Genomic DNA, 14,799 nt, shown 5'->3' with positions numbered 1-14,799 from the left:
CACGCGTGCTTATGTGCGATTAGATGTATTTACGTGCCTGCACACCCTAAACATGCTGATATCCTGTGCTCGGAATGCAGGTGTGGGGCATTTTTTTTATGTCCCTGAACGCTGCATGTACATACAAACACCCCCAGATCCCCTTAGCAGTGGCATTTTTTACACCCATGTACAAGAGGCTTTAGGTTTTCTATCAACTTTATCATATGGATATTCTTTTTCTGCTAATACATATATAGGTGCAGTTGTGAGATTGTACTTTGACACATGACAGTTCTAACAGTGGAAAAAAACCCTGAAAATGTTTAAACTTATCGAGTCTTACTTTTTTATTTGTGCTATGGACCTTCTTATCTGCTCTATGGGGGGAATTCAATAAACATGCTGCACCACTTTTGTGGCATTCATTCTTGGTAATGTATTGCACCAAATTCATGAAGCATCTGTGACTTTTTTGGTTTTAATAGGGGCTCGTGCACAAAATTGAGGCAGTTCTAAAATGCTCCACTTTGGCGCATTCAATGCTCTGCACATTGTGGTGCAATAAATGCGCCAAAGTCAAAATGAATACCGACAGTTAAGACCAACTCTGTTTTTTTTTTTGTTTTTTTAATTTTTTATTTAAAGGTATGCAATAATACATAACAGAATGGTACAACCAGCAATAACAACAATATCCAAACAACAGGTTCAATACAGTAGTCAGTGAGTTACTTTCAACACAATATGAAAATTAACTAGGTGATTCATGGACGTTAAAGCAAGAAGATCACATCTCTTCAATAGTTTCCTTCACCTGAAACAATGCTTAATACAGTAAGGAGAACCCAAGTTAGAGCTACCAACATACACCAAACTGGTAGAAAAAGAGTTAACGAGAACGGGCACTAAGAGCTTTAAAAGGCCCTGGGCAATGCAATGCACTGGGGCCCCACCTACACAATCACCTACGAGAATAAAAATGCAAATTTTCGATAAGGTGTTATTTATTGGTACAGCAGTGCCAGGGTAATGACAGCTTCCAAGTTCGTTGGCTGGGTCCGGTGAACACACACACGGACGGGAGTCAGACTCAACTGTCCTGTGTGTGCCTGTTCCCGTGGAGGCGGACAGGCATTCCTGCAGTTGTGGGCTCCCCCACCACGGCCCAAGTGGCCTGACAGCAGCGCAGGGCTGCTAAGTGGCGGGATGCACATGGGAATCGGGACTAATGCTTGGATGGGGCTGGGGCTATGTCTGGGTTGCTGGGCAGGTGTGGCCCCCCAGGCAACTGCCCAGTGTGCCCATTCGGTAAGATGGCCCTGGGCTCACACTGGGGCAACTTGTCAGGCGACTTAGCCGCCTGACAAGTCGCGCTCCATTCAGTACAATGGAACTGTTCTAATCGGAGCAACTCAAGTGGCTCAGACTAAGGAAAAGGTTCCTGCACTAATTTGGGGGCGACTTGCGTTGACTTCTATTAGAGAAGTTGTTTGCCAGCCACACTGAAGTCGCGTTGCACGGGGCGGCTTCAGTGTCGGGCGACTTTGAAGCCGCACCAGTGTGAACAAAGCCTAAATAATGTTCAAGATCAAGTAAGGTACAGGATTATTCCAAGATATAGTTAGGTGAAGAACATATAAATGATCTCCGCATTAGTCGTGCCCTCCTTCTATAGCATATCTAATAACTATTTTTAGTTTTTCCAAGATGAGGATAGGATAGAGTTTGAAAAGATTAAGAATAGACTAAAGATGAGAATAGAAGGGGGGGGGGGGGCAGCAGAAGAAGAACGAGAAAAAAAAAAGGGGGAGAGGAGGGGGAGGGAAGGAGTACCTTGACGCTGTCGACAGTCCAAAACCTCTAGTTCCCCTAAGGGGAATAGTTGCATTAAGAATAAGTCAGATATTCATCCGAAAAGAGGAACAGGTCCCACTGTAGCCACCAATCCCTGTGTAGACCAACTCTGTTTTGACAGAGAAAAACTGGTACAGACAGACTTTGCCAAAGTGTCTCAAATGCGATTTGAAAGTGGCACAGCATGTGCCAAATTCAAGTACAAGTTCGAGACAGATATGTGAATTTGGGGCATTCTGCAACACAAGAGAGTCACCTTCTCAAAATGTGTCTTTTAGGAATTCCAGGGTGTATTTGTACAATTGCTTCAAAATACTTTGTATTTTATATACCTATAAAATACAGAACATATATCTAATAGATTGTAAGCTCTAACTAGCAGGGCTCTCTGATTCCTACCGTATTGGGTCTCTTTCACACGGCCGCTCCGGTTTTTTTGCTCCGCTGCGGCACTTTTTTTTTTTCACGGAGCGGATGACACTTGTGTCATCCGCTCCGTATGTCCGCATATTATCCCATCCGTTTGCGGATGATATATGGACATAATGTAAGTCTATGGGCATTGCGGATGTCAGCGGATGACACCACTGACATCCGATTTTCCTTCCTTTCCGTTTTTTGAACGGAGGAAAAATAGGGTTCTGTTCCATTCCAAAAAATGGAACAGAACTGAACGGAAGAAAATCGGATGTCAGAGGATAGTCATCCGCTGACATCCGCAATGCCATAGACTTACATTGATGTCCATAAATCATCCGCAAAAAAATAGGATGATTTGCGGACATACGGAGCGCCCGTGTGAAAGGGCCCTTAAACTGTATTGTAATTTTACTGCAAAGCGCTGCATAGACTGTCTGCGCTATATAAATCCTGTATAATAATAATAATAGATTGAGATGTTTATAAATGTTGAAACAAAATAGAAAATATTTATTAAAAAAAAAAAAAATGAAAATGTAAGTTTTAGCAAGACAGAAAACACTTTGTTGATGAAGGTTATTAAAGTACAAAAGCTGTTGAAAATGTGAAATTATTTTGAACTTTAAAAAAAAAAAAGAACTATTAAGCAAGAGATGATATTAGTGGGGGAAGCTGTGCAGTTGTGATGATTCATTCTGACAGTGCTTTATATGCTACGTGACATTTGGATTTACCTTGTATCCCATCAGTTGTATGTGCTACAGAGTCTGGAAGCCACACGCAGCAGACAATTAGTTGCTAGATTGCCCTGTAACCCCACAATAGTCACACTCTCTAATTTGCTCTTTCTTTTCCTCTGTAGATCTGTTGTCTTTGTAGCAGCGCACATTTTTCTTTGATCCACTGCCAGCGTTATTTGCTCTCAGCTTCAGTATAGGAAGTTGTCAATCATGTTTCTCCAGCAGGAAGATTCATTCGCATCACACCTGGGGACATTTCCACATTAGTAAAATAGAAGAAAAATAATAATAAAAAAAAAAGTGCAAGAGCTGGGGACTTGCTGCACGTTTTCATGCTGTGGGCATCACTTACACCCCCTGCTGAGGCTGAATGAATTTTAAGGCAATGTGAAGAAAGCACCGTTCAAGGATGTAAAAACAAAATCGTTTTCAATGCACATGATATTCCGTTCTACTTTTATAACTGTTCACATACTGGGTGCATAAATAGGTGCATAGCAATCAATGCATAAGCGCATGATTTTGCATGGATAGTAAAACGGCACGCTGCGTTCTTGGGGCAGTGGGAAGCCCTGCACTTCTGGGTCGATTTAACACCCCAATCTTCTTGGATCTGAATAGTAATCACCGTCCTTCCATGATGCCCATGTCAGTTTATAGGTGCTGTATATATATTGTTTGGGAAAATGTTTCACTTACAGAATATATTAGTTTGCATTAATCATGGTGTTTATGTATCCCCAAATAACCTTTCCTTTACAGTTTAACAGATGTCAGTTGTAAAACTTTATACTGTATACTACTAGTATTCCTTATAATCTATTATATGTACTTTTATGGTCCTTCTTCTAAATGGATTAACTGTAAATTGCATTTTGTACAGAATAAAGCAATAGTAGTCCAATTTCCAAAATTCCTGTTTTTTTATTTTTTTTTTTTTTTTTGATCACTTCATAAACAAATTGGTAAACCAAAAAAAAAAAAAAAGGTGTCCTATTATATTAAGTTGGCAGTGCGAAAGGTGATTGCAATAATTAAATTCATGGAGCGGGATCTACTGAGGGGGGTACAGTCCAAATGGTGTCCCAGTTACAACCAGGCTGACAATCATGTTTGACAATATAGTATCTATTTCATCTACAGAAAATGTTACTGCTTCTTATCTCATGCATGCTAATTGTATAGCACCTGTCAGACACAACAGGCTCTATGCTATTATAACAAGCCAACTGCTCCTTTTTCTTTAGCAGCAGTGCTATTTGTATCCATAAGACAGGTAGTACTGAAACAGAGGGGGTGATTAAGCTGAGTTAAGCACTTCTCAACTATAGGCTCATTCATACCGCACAGTGGGGTTGATTTAGTAAAACTGGAGAGTGCAAAATCTGGTGCAGCTGTGCATGGTACCCAATCAGCTTCTAAATTCAGCTTGTTCAATTAGGCCCCTTTCACAAAGGCGGACTGTTCGGATCAGTTTTTTTGGCGGATCTGAACGGTCCCCCCATGCATCTCTATGGGGCATCGGATGTCAGCGGAGACATGTCCGCTGACATCCGATCTGATCCTGTCCGTCAAATCTGGACGGATGGAAACCCTATTTTCCATCCGTCCATCGGATCGGATAAGAACGGACAGACGGTCCGTTCCCATCCGATTCCCCCATAGAGATGCATGGGGACCTGTCTCTGCACACAGCGCAGAGACACAGCTGTCATCCTCCTGCTCAGCGGGGGATCGGCGGATAGATCCCCCGCTGAGAAAAACGGACTCCAAGTGTGAAAGGGCCCTTAAGCTTTGACAAAAAGAAAAAAAACCTAGAAGCTAATTGGTTTCTGTGCAGCGCTGCACCAGATTTTACGCTCTCCAGTTTTAGTAACTCCACCCTAATGTGTGCATAATAAATGCACTGCAATGTGTTTTGGTAAAACACATTGAACTGCTTGCTTTCTTTCCTTTTTTTTTTTACCTGTATGTAACTTCTATCTGTTGCAGCGTGTTGGGATGCTATGCGCCAAATTGCAACATTTCCTTTCTTTCAGTGCACTCCAACACAATGCGTTTGTGTGAAGGAAAGGCATAAGGCAGTCTGCCTTGTTCTTGTGTTGGAACTGCATTAACCACTTAAGCCCCGGAGGATTTGGCTGCTAAAGGACCAGGGGTTTTTTTGCGATTTTTTACTGCGTGACTTTAACGGACAATTGCGCGGTTGTGCGACGCTGTACCTAAACGAATTTGACGTCCTTTTTTTCCCACAAACAGAGCTTTCTTTTGGTGGTATTTGATCACCTGTGCGATTTTTTGATCACGCGCTATAAACAAAAAAAGAGCGTAAATTTTGCAAAAATAACAATATTTTTCACATTTTTTTATATGAAATTCCCCCAAAAAAAAAGTAAAAATCAAAATTTTTTAACATTTTTCGGCCAATTTGTTTTATGCTACCTATGTTTGGTAAAAAAAATCGCAAAAAGCGTATTTTGATTGGTTTGCGCAAAAGTTATCGCGTTTACTAACAAAGGGAAAGATTTTTGTCATTTTTGGTGTTTTTTTTTTTAACGCGTAATGGCGGCGATCTGCGATTTTTTTTTCGGTACTGCGACATTGCGGCGGACAGATCGGACCCTTGACTGACATTTTTGACACTTTTGGGGGTACCAGTGACATTACTGCAGTAATCAGTGCTATGCATATGCACTGTTACTGCAAAAATGACACTGGCAGGGAAGGGGTTAACTTTATTGGACAGGGAGGGGTTAAGTGTGTCCTAGGGGCGTGCTTTCTACTGTGCAGGGACATTCCTATTGGTGTAAAAGCAAAGATCAACCGTTCTACTATGTAGAACGGTCAGATCTTCACTTTTACACAGGGAGAACTGACAGGCAGCTTGTTTACACAAGCTGCTCTGTCTTTCTCCCTTCACAGGAGCGATCGCAGTGTGACTGGCGGACATCGAGTCCGCCGGTCACACGCACTGACTTGCCTGTGAACGAGCCGCGGCGGGCGCGCGCCTCGGCGGGCGCGCGCCCGCCCGCGATAGGCTCGCAAGTCAGTGACAGGCGAGTGACGTACCGATACGTCACTCTGCCTGGCCGGGGCTGACCGCCGCAGTATATAGTCGTGCGGCGGTCGGCAACCGGTTAAGCAACAATGCTCAAGACAATCTAACTCACCTTATGTTAAAGAGGCTTTAACCACTTTCCGATCGCACGCTGTGTGAGCCGGCTACCTGTAATCACATAAATATTACGTGATTCTGCATTTCTGGGAAGGTGGGCGCACGCGCACGCGCCCACATGTCTGTCTGTGCTGTCACTGGCTCCAGCACATGCCGATCAGTGGTTCCCGGCCAATGATTCATAGCAGAAACCCAACGATCGTCGGAGTGAGTGACAGGAGAGAGCTTTGTGTATATGTACAACACCAAATCCTCAACAGCGGCAATGTGTTGGTTTTTGTTTTCCTGCAAAGCAGGGAATAAAAACTGGCACATCCCTTAGTAAAATCAGCACACATTATACATAGTAAACATTGTTACACACACATTTAACCCTTTGATTGCCTCAGATGTTAACCCCTTCCCAGCTAGTGTCATTAGTACAGTGTCAGTGTATATTATTAGCACTGATCACTGTAATAGTGTCACTGAAGATGTCAGTGGCAGTTAGCCAGTTCCCACAAAGTGTTAGTTAGTTTTAGATTGCCCGCCATCCAGCTATAAGTCGCTAATCACCGCCATTACTAGTGTAAAAAAAAAAAAACTCCAGTATATATCTCATAGTTTGTAGGTGATATGACCTTCACACTAACCAATCAATATACGCTTATTGGGAATTTTGTTTACCAAAAACATTTAGCAGAATACATTTTGGCCAAAATGTATGAAGAAATTAGATTTTTAAATTTTTTTATTGAATATGTTTTATAACAGAAAGTAGAAAAAAAAAATATATATATATATATATGTATGTTTTTTTTAATTTTATGCTCTTTTTTCATTTATAGCCATAATACATATATATAGGTTTTTGTGTTATCATTCATATTCTCTGAAAAATGGCCAAGAAATCATAAATTCTGCCAGGGTATGTAAACTTATGAGCACAACTGTACATATATATGTGTATATATTGTCCTAAACTTGATTTAAAGTGATTTTTATGTGATCGGAGTGGACCAGGCTTGTATAGTTTTTAGTTGGTCTTGTACGTCTCCTGATCCTCTTTGTTGGGTTGTGATTCTTTGTGTTACATACTGCTGTGCATCACATTTCCCATACCAATACAAAGGCTGCGGATCTTAAACAGCAAGTCTTAAAAAAGAAAAATATACGCAAGTTGGGAAGAAAAGTTAGGGGGTTCAGCATTCGTTATGCCTTTTCTTTGGCTACTCCAGGGATTATTGACTAGACTATTGTCTACCAAAATTATAGAAGCGACACTTAAAATAAATTACAGAACGTTTTCCATAAAGAAACAGAAACACTTCTATATAAATGATTTCATGAACAATGAACTGAGAGTTTTTCCTATTTAGACTTACCACTTGTAATGTACAGGAATGCGCATTTTCAAGGGTCTTTGGGAGTCTTGGAAGCTGATAGAACAGCGAGTTTGGAACTTCAGTGTTATAAAGTGTAAGTTTCATATAACGGTATATGTGAAAAAAAGTCTAATTGTTGCCAGCAAAGACTGTGGTGTGTTTAAGTCTAGTCTCTGTTATGATCTTTGAGCTTTGCTACGTTTAATATCCTGTCAATATTCAGACATTATTTTATTTATGAAGGAAACTGCTTGATATATATATTTTGTTCTCCTTATTCTAACTCATTTGATGACATTGTGCCTAAAAGACACAAGCATGGAAAGGCAACAATGCTGTACAGTTTTTCTGCCATCAGCTTACATCTTACCTGCATCTTTTAATTAAACATGCCAGGTTCAGAGTCCTGTTTTACCTAAGTCATATTTCCATCTTTGCAGTTGAATTTGGGAAAGCACTTTAACCCCTTTCCACCCTTGCTATAGCTGAAAGACAACTACAGAGCAGCTCACCAATTCATGAACATCCCCCTACATGCTTGCTTCCTGTGCACCCCCTTGGGCGTATATTTGGCGTGATCGTTTGGACACAGCTGATCACAGGTCATGGTGAAGGGCCAATCACAGCGGTGCTTTACCATGTAATCAGTTGTGTCTAATCACAGCTTGTCACATGTAAACAGACTTGCTGGTTATCGGCAATCCTTTCCTCACACACTGTCTCTGTGTGAGGAAAGGAGAGCCAATAACCTACATGTCTGACAGTAAATATGTTGTTTACACAGCCCCATCAGTGCAGCTTATCAGTGCCCATCAGTGCAACCTCACCAATGCCCATCAGTGCAGTCTTATCAGTGCAGTCTCATCAGTGCACATCAGTGCAGGCTCATCAGTGCAGCCTCATCAGTGCACATCAGTGCAGGCCTCATCAGTGCACATCAGTGCAACATCACCTGTGCCCATCAGTGCAGTCTCATCAGTGCCATCTCATCAGTGCAGCCCATCAGTGTACATCAGTGAAGGCAAAAAATTACTTATTTGTAAAATGTTATAACAAAAACTAAGACAAATTTTTTTTTTCAAAATTGTTGGTCATTTTTCATTTGTTTAGCAAAAAATTGAAAAAGCTAGCGGTGATTATATACCACTAAAAGAAAGCTCTATCTTTCTCCAAAAACTGAAAAACAAATTCTTATGGATACAGTGTTGCATGACCGAGCGAATGTCATTCAAAGTGCAAAAACACTGAAATCTGAAGATTAGCCTGGGCAGGAAGAGGGTGAAAATTCCCAGTATGGGAATGGTTAAAGTCCTACCCCTTATCAAGCAGATAATGGCCACCACCATTATGGGACAATCCTATTGAACGGTTAGACATTTTTAGTCAATAGTCTGTTGTTCCCTTTAATTAGTACATAAATACCAGCAGTACAGAGGATGACTATTTCACACGCAGGATACAAAAGTGGAATAGTAAATGAGAGTACAAGACCTGCCAATGTCTCAAAAGTGTGCTCAAATTTGATGTCCTTGTTACAAAGCTGTATCAAACATGATAAAAGGACAGACATCTTCGGGTTTCAGTAGTTATACCGGAATGATGCCTGCACCTACAGGCATCATCCCGGTATGAAAATTTCCAGCCGGTCTAATAGATCTAATAGAGATTTCTCCATAAAGAGGACCTCTCACGGCCCATGCTGTCATCCCTTGTGATAGCAATAAAGTTAATCCAAAAAACAAGTTTAAAAAATAAAGTTTGGTATAAAATAAATGAAAAAAAAAAGTAGAGCATCCCTGTCCCCCCGTGCTTATTCGCAGATGCGAACGCATATGTTACTCCTGCACGCATATATAAACGGCGATCCCACCACACATGTGAGAGCGAGAGCAATAATTCTAGTTCCTGCGTAACTCTAAACTGGTTACCTTTAAAGGCGTTTAAAGTGACGCCTATGGAGAATTTTAGGCACCGTAGTTTGCCGCCACTCCATGGGCAGATGCAATTTTAAAGTGTGACACGTTAGGTATCTGTTTACTCAGGGTTACATCATCTTTCACATTATGAGAATATTTGGGGTACATATTGTGTTTTTTTTTAATTGCTTAAAGTGTAGTTTTTTTTGTTTTTTTTTTTAAATGCGTTTGAAAAAAACGCTGCACAAATACCATATGATATATAAAATTGCAACACCCATCATTTCATTCTATAGGGCCTCTGCTAAAATATATATATATATATATATATATATATATATATATATATATATATATATATATATATATATATGATGTTTATATGGGTTCCAAGTAATTTTATAGTAAAGAAAAAATTTGATTTTTACATGTAGGAGTGTCAGAATTAGCCCGAAGATGCCCATAAATGTCTTACATGATAAGGATATCTATGAGGTACAAAAGACTTCTCCAGATGGCATCTACTTGGCATTGGCATCTACTTGGACAAAAATAATTAGCTGCACTGGATTTTTTTAGGGCTAGGCTGGTATTGTCTGAATTGTATATAGAATACATACATGCCTTCATTTAGACAAGACATCCCTTCACACATGCAAGATGTTGATTTAAAATGATCATCCCCATGTAGTGTGTACAAAGTGGGCTCTCATAGTGGGTTCTCATAGTTTTGTATTTGAATGTTTACACCTTGTCAAAGAAGTCAGGGCTACACTCAATATGCAAAGTTTTAGTAGACTAATTGTGCTTTTAAAATCACCTTAATAATTACCAAGAATAGTTATGTAAATTCCAAAAAAAATACATGGTTCTCCATAGTGCAACCTACACAAGTGTCATACAATAATTCAGATGCAATAAATCACTACCACTTGCTGCTGCGCAACTTAAACCAAAAAAAGTTATTTGTTCATTCTGTTACCCATTGATTGTTTCTCTAATGGCAAATCACAGGTAACTTCAGTAAATTAACTGAGGCCTTAAAGTGTAACTCCACTTTTGTTGGGAAAAAAACATTCCCCTCTGGGTGATCTCTGTACATTACACGGATTTGATCAAACTTTGTTTCAGATTCCTACCTTTTGTTATTCTGAAGAAATCATTGTTTGTTCCTCTGTGCTGAGTGAGTCTAATGGGAGATAATTATCAATCAGCTGCAGGGCTCTAATGAGGAAATCTGCTGGGCCTGCATCCCTTTAGATGTGTTCCTATTGGGAGTATCTTTCTGGGGTGTGGTCAGTACATATTCTGTGTACAGAACACCTCCAGGTAGCCATATTGCATTATAAACAAGCAAAAAATTGGGGGAGCAAACCCTGAACATGTATATCTAAAGCCAGTGCAGCTATGGACCAAGCGACATGTATATTAAAAAAGGAATAGCGCACACATGCAAAAGAAATGACTATCAAATATGGAGACAATCCATAAATAAAAATGGGGGTTTAGTCCCACCATATGGCCATATCGTGCTCAAGCCCACCACTGCGTCAAAGTACCCCATTATCAGTGGGTCCTACACGATCCATAAAAAAGGGGTGAATCCAGCCTCTCTAACCCTTGGAGACAACACTCCTTGCTGGGAAAGATGTGCTAATGCACTACAGGGTACTGTGTACATAACACCTCCAGGTAGCCATATTGTATTGCATTTTCAGAAAATTACAACTGCCGATTAAAAAGGAAAGGTAATTTTTAATAACATTCAATTACAATATGATTTGTGTCACAATTGTATACGCTATATTGTTTTAGCAACAAAAGTGTAGTTACTCTTTAAACATGTTTGTGTAGTTTAGGCCTAATAAACCTATAGGGTTTCCATCTGTCCGGATTTCACGGACAGGATCGGATGCGGATGGCAGTGGGTGTCAGCACACATGTCTTCCGCTGACATCCGCTGCCCCATAGGGATTGCATGGAGGATAAGATCAGATCCGCCTAAAAAACTGACAGGCAGATCTGATCGGATCGTTTGTGTGAAAGGACCCTAAGTTTGACAATCTCAGTGGGCTTGCTTTCTTTAATTTTTCCTCTTACCTGACTAATTAGTGTTTTTTACACACATATTAAAATGTACATTTTAGGCCTGAAGATTACTTAAAATGCCCAAAAAATAAATTTTCTGAAAGCAGTGACTCTGTAGAATAAAATGGTACAAGTAGCAATTTTTTAAGGTTACACAATATTTGTGTTACTTTTTATCAAAAATGTACTTTCAGAAAAAAATATGCTCAAATTAATTTTAGTGCTCAATTACAAAATACTATTCATTTTTTTAGTGAAAAATAAAAAAAAATAAGATTGCATCAAGTTAGCAGATACCAAATATGTCAAGTCTCAATATTGCACTCTCCTGTGAAATGGTAAAGAAACTTCGGTGCTCAAATTGTCCATAGTCGGCCTTTACAGCTCATCAATTTGGAGTTACCAGTGAATGATGGTTCTAGAATTATTGTGCTAACTCTAGTGTATGCAGCCATATCTAGTATGTACAGATCGAACACAGGCAAGCCTCTCAGGTGGGGCTATGAGTCAGGTGCGAGTCGGATCCGTACTCCAGATAACACTTCAATCACAAAAATGGTGACCGCACCCCGACGTTGATAGAAGCATTGAAGTTTTATTCATCACCACAAGATTCATACAGGACTGACACTTCACAAGACAGGTACATAGGTTGATGCGTTTCACAACACTATGATCGCTTACTCATAACCATACAACATTGTATGGTTATGGGTAAGCGATCATAGTGTCGTGAAACGCGCCAACCTATGTACCTACCTTGTAATGTGTAAGTCCTGTATGAATCTTGTGGGGATGAATAAAACTTCAATGCTTCTATCAATGTCGGGGTGCTGTCACCATTTTTGTGCTTGAAGTGATACCTGGTATGTGTGGTGCAATTGTTGCCTTGTCGTATTGTTGTCTTCATATGTCTATATATGTCTACGCACCTGACATGCTTGTTTGTGTTCATATGTGCATATTTATGTGGGAGTTTTTACACATTTTTAAGGTGTTTTATTTTATTAAACTTTAATTTTGTAAACTTTATTTTTAACGTAACATGATAATCTATCTATGTGGCAGCATAGTGCAGATTACAGGTTCTCTTTAAGGAGAATTTAGGGGTCAATTAGACCCCTAATGTCACCTATGCACTCCTCTGCACCTTTAGTCCCGGTTCACATATATGTGATGTGGGAACCCTGCGAATCCACTGCGGGTTCCCGCATCGCATTCAAATCGCAGGCAGTTCACACTGCCATATGCGAATCGCTGGGGGTGTCATTGCAAAGTTAACAACACCCCAGATCAGTTCACATGTTGCAGTACGAACTGTTAGTTCGGACATGAATCGGATCGCATAGGTGTGAACATCCATGCAATCCGATTCTGGTGCGGACCAAAAAAGGGTCCTGTGCGACCTTGGTCCGAATGTGATGCGAATTCAGCCATACAATCTGTATATCTGAGTTTGCATCGCACAGACATCGCATGTAGAGCAGTGCACTCCGAATCACATGTTGTTAGGTAAAGTTGATCCAGGGGATATCTGATTGCCTCTCGGGGGATCAGGAAGGAATTTTTTTCCCCTGCTGTAGCAAATTGGATCAACTTTCGCCTTCCTCTGGATCAACTGCGGGTATAGGATTGTGTATATGGGATTGTATGGTTGGGTTTTCAATACTGTTTTTTTTTGGTTGAACCAGATGGACTTGTATCTTTTTTCAACCTAACTAACTATGTAACATGCGATGTCTGTCATCGCACATATGTTATCCGGGACTTAAAGGTGATCAAACTCAGAGCTGAGCACTTCCAGGTTCATACTATCCAGGGGAGATCAGCAAGCAAATGTTTGCTGATCTCTTTCTGCTTGCCGTCTAAAACCCACTTGTGCATAGGTAAGCCTGGCACATATGGCAGGTGGGGCCCCACCTTCTCCTTCATTTAGTGGTGATCGGGCATCTGCAGCAGCAAAAGGGTTAAAATGCCAAAGCAAAAGAACATTGAATGAGGGTAAAACAATAATTTTCCTTAGACAAAAGTGAGACAGTCACCACTTGCAGAGGCTGACTTCCATTGGCTGTCATCTAGTATCCAATTATTTTGTGGTATTTGTCCTGGTGCTAAGATGCCGTTTGTTTTGAGGGGAAAAAGACAAATAGCACACATAGATCAACACTGGGCATTAATGTTCTGTTCAGAACCAGACCTTTCTCAGGCCTCTTGAGTTTCGTGTTGAATAAAACGTTCTCAAACTCCATACAAATTCACATTCCCTGTCTGTGAAGTATTTTATTTGGTAAAATTTGAGAGACATTGAGGTTCTCTTTTTTTTCCAGAGTCTGGTTAGAGGAGGAATACAGAAGAAAACAATAATGAGTCTTCTAAATACAGCTTCTTTTACTTGTTGCTGGCCTGACCCGCATTTCGTATAAAAAAGCTGGTCGTTCTTTTAGCTTTCAATTGATCATTATTTATTCTTAAGTGTTCAGAATGTCCTTTTACACCGCACTGTGTAAGGCTTGTTCATGATTGCTAATTATCTGTTAATGAGGTTTCCTGCTCAGCTTGATCTCAAGTGATACAGAAGAAGTAAAGGATGGCATACAACTGCAGCAAGACGCTGGGCTCGAAATACGTCTCTGGGACGGTATGGTGAATGAATATACTGCCTTATTGTTCCAGATTACTTGTAGCAATATAAAACACACAATACAGATAGATAGTGAACATTTGCCCAATTTTCAACATTACAAGGCAAAGATTGTAATTCCCATAAAGTGCATGTAAACCCTAACAATAAACTTCTTTAACTACTTCTAGACCGGAAGGATTTGCCCCTTTAATGACCAGACAATTTTTTTGCGATTCGGCACTGCATTTCTTTAACAGAAAATTGCGCGGTCGTGCGACGCTGTACCCAAATAAAATTGATGTCCTTTTTTTCCACAAATAGAGCTTTCTTTTGGTGGTATTTGATCACCTGTGCTATTTTTATTTGTTGCGCTATAAACAAAAAGAGAACGACAATTCTGAAAATAAAAACAATATATTTCACTTCCTGCTATATTACATTCCCAAAATAAAAATCAAATGTTTTCATCCTTTTAGGCCAATTTGTATTCTGCTACATATTTTTGGCAAAGAAAATCCCAATAAGCGTATTTTGATTGGTTTGCACAAAAGTTATCGCGTCTACAAACTAGGGGAAAGATTTATGTCATTTTTATGTATTTTATTTATTTATTTATTTATTTCAGGTACTTTTATAG

At 40.0% G+C, this 14,799-nt stretch overlaps 1 protein-coding gene across 1 annotated transcript in view; it reads left to right on the top strand.

The window, feature by feature from the left end:
• Positions 1 to 14,799, top strand: part of EFNA2 (ephrin A2) — a 513,974-nt gene that overhangs the window by 21,774 nt on the left and 477,401 nt on the right. The gene's annotated exons all lie outside the window — the stretch shown is intronic.

The sequence above is a fragment of the Pelophylax lessonae genome (assembly GCF_965119305.1).
Source record: "Pelophylax lessonae genome assembly, chromosome: 1".
In the NCBI taxonomy this organism is placed as follows: domain Eukaryota; kingdom Metazoa; phylum Chordata; class Amphibia; order Anura; family Ranidae; genus Pelophylax; species Pelophylax lessonae.
The sequence above is the reverse complement of the archived record's forward strand: the minus strand, read 5'-3'. Positions and strand labels throughout refer to the sequence as shown.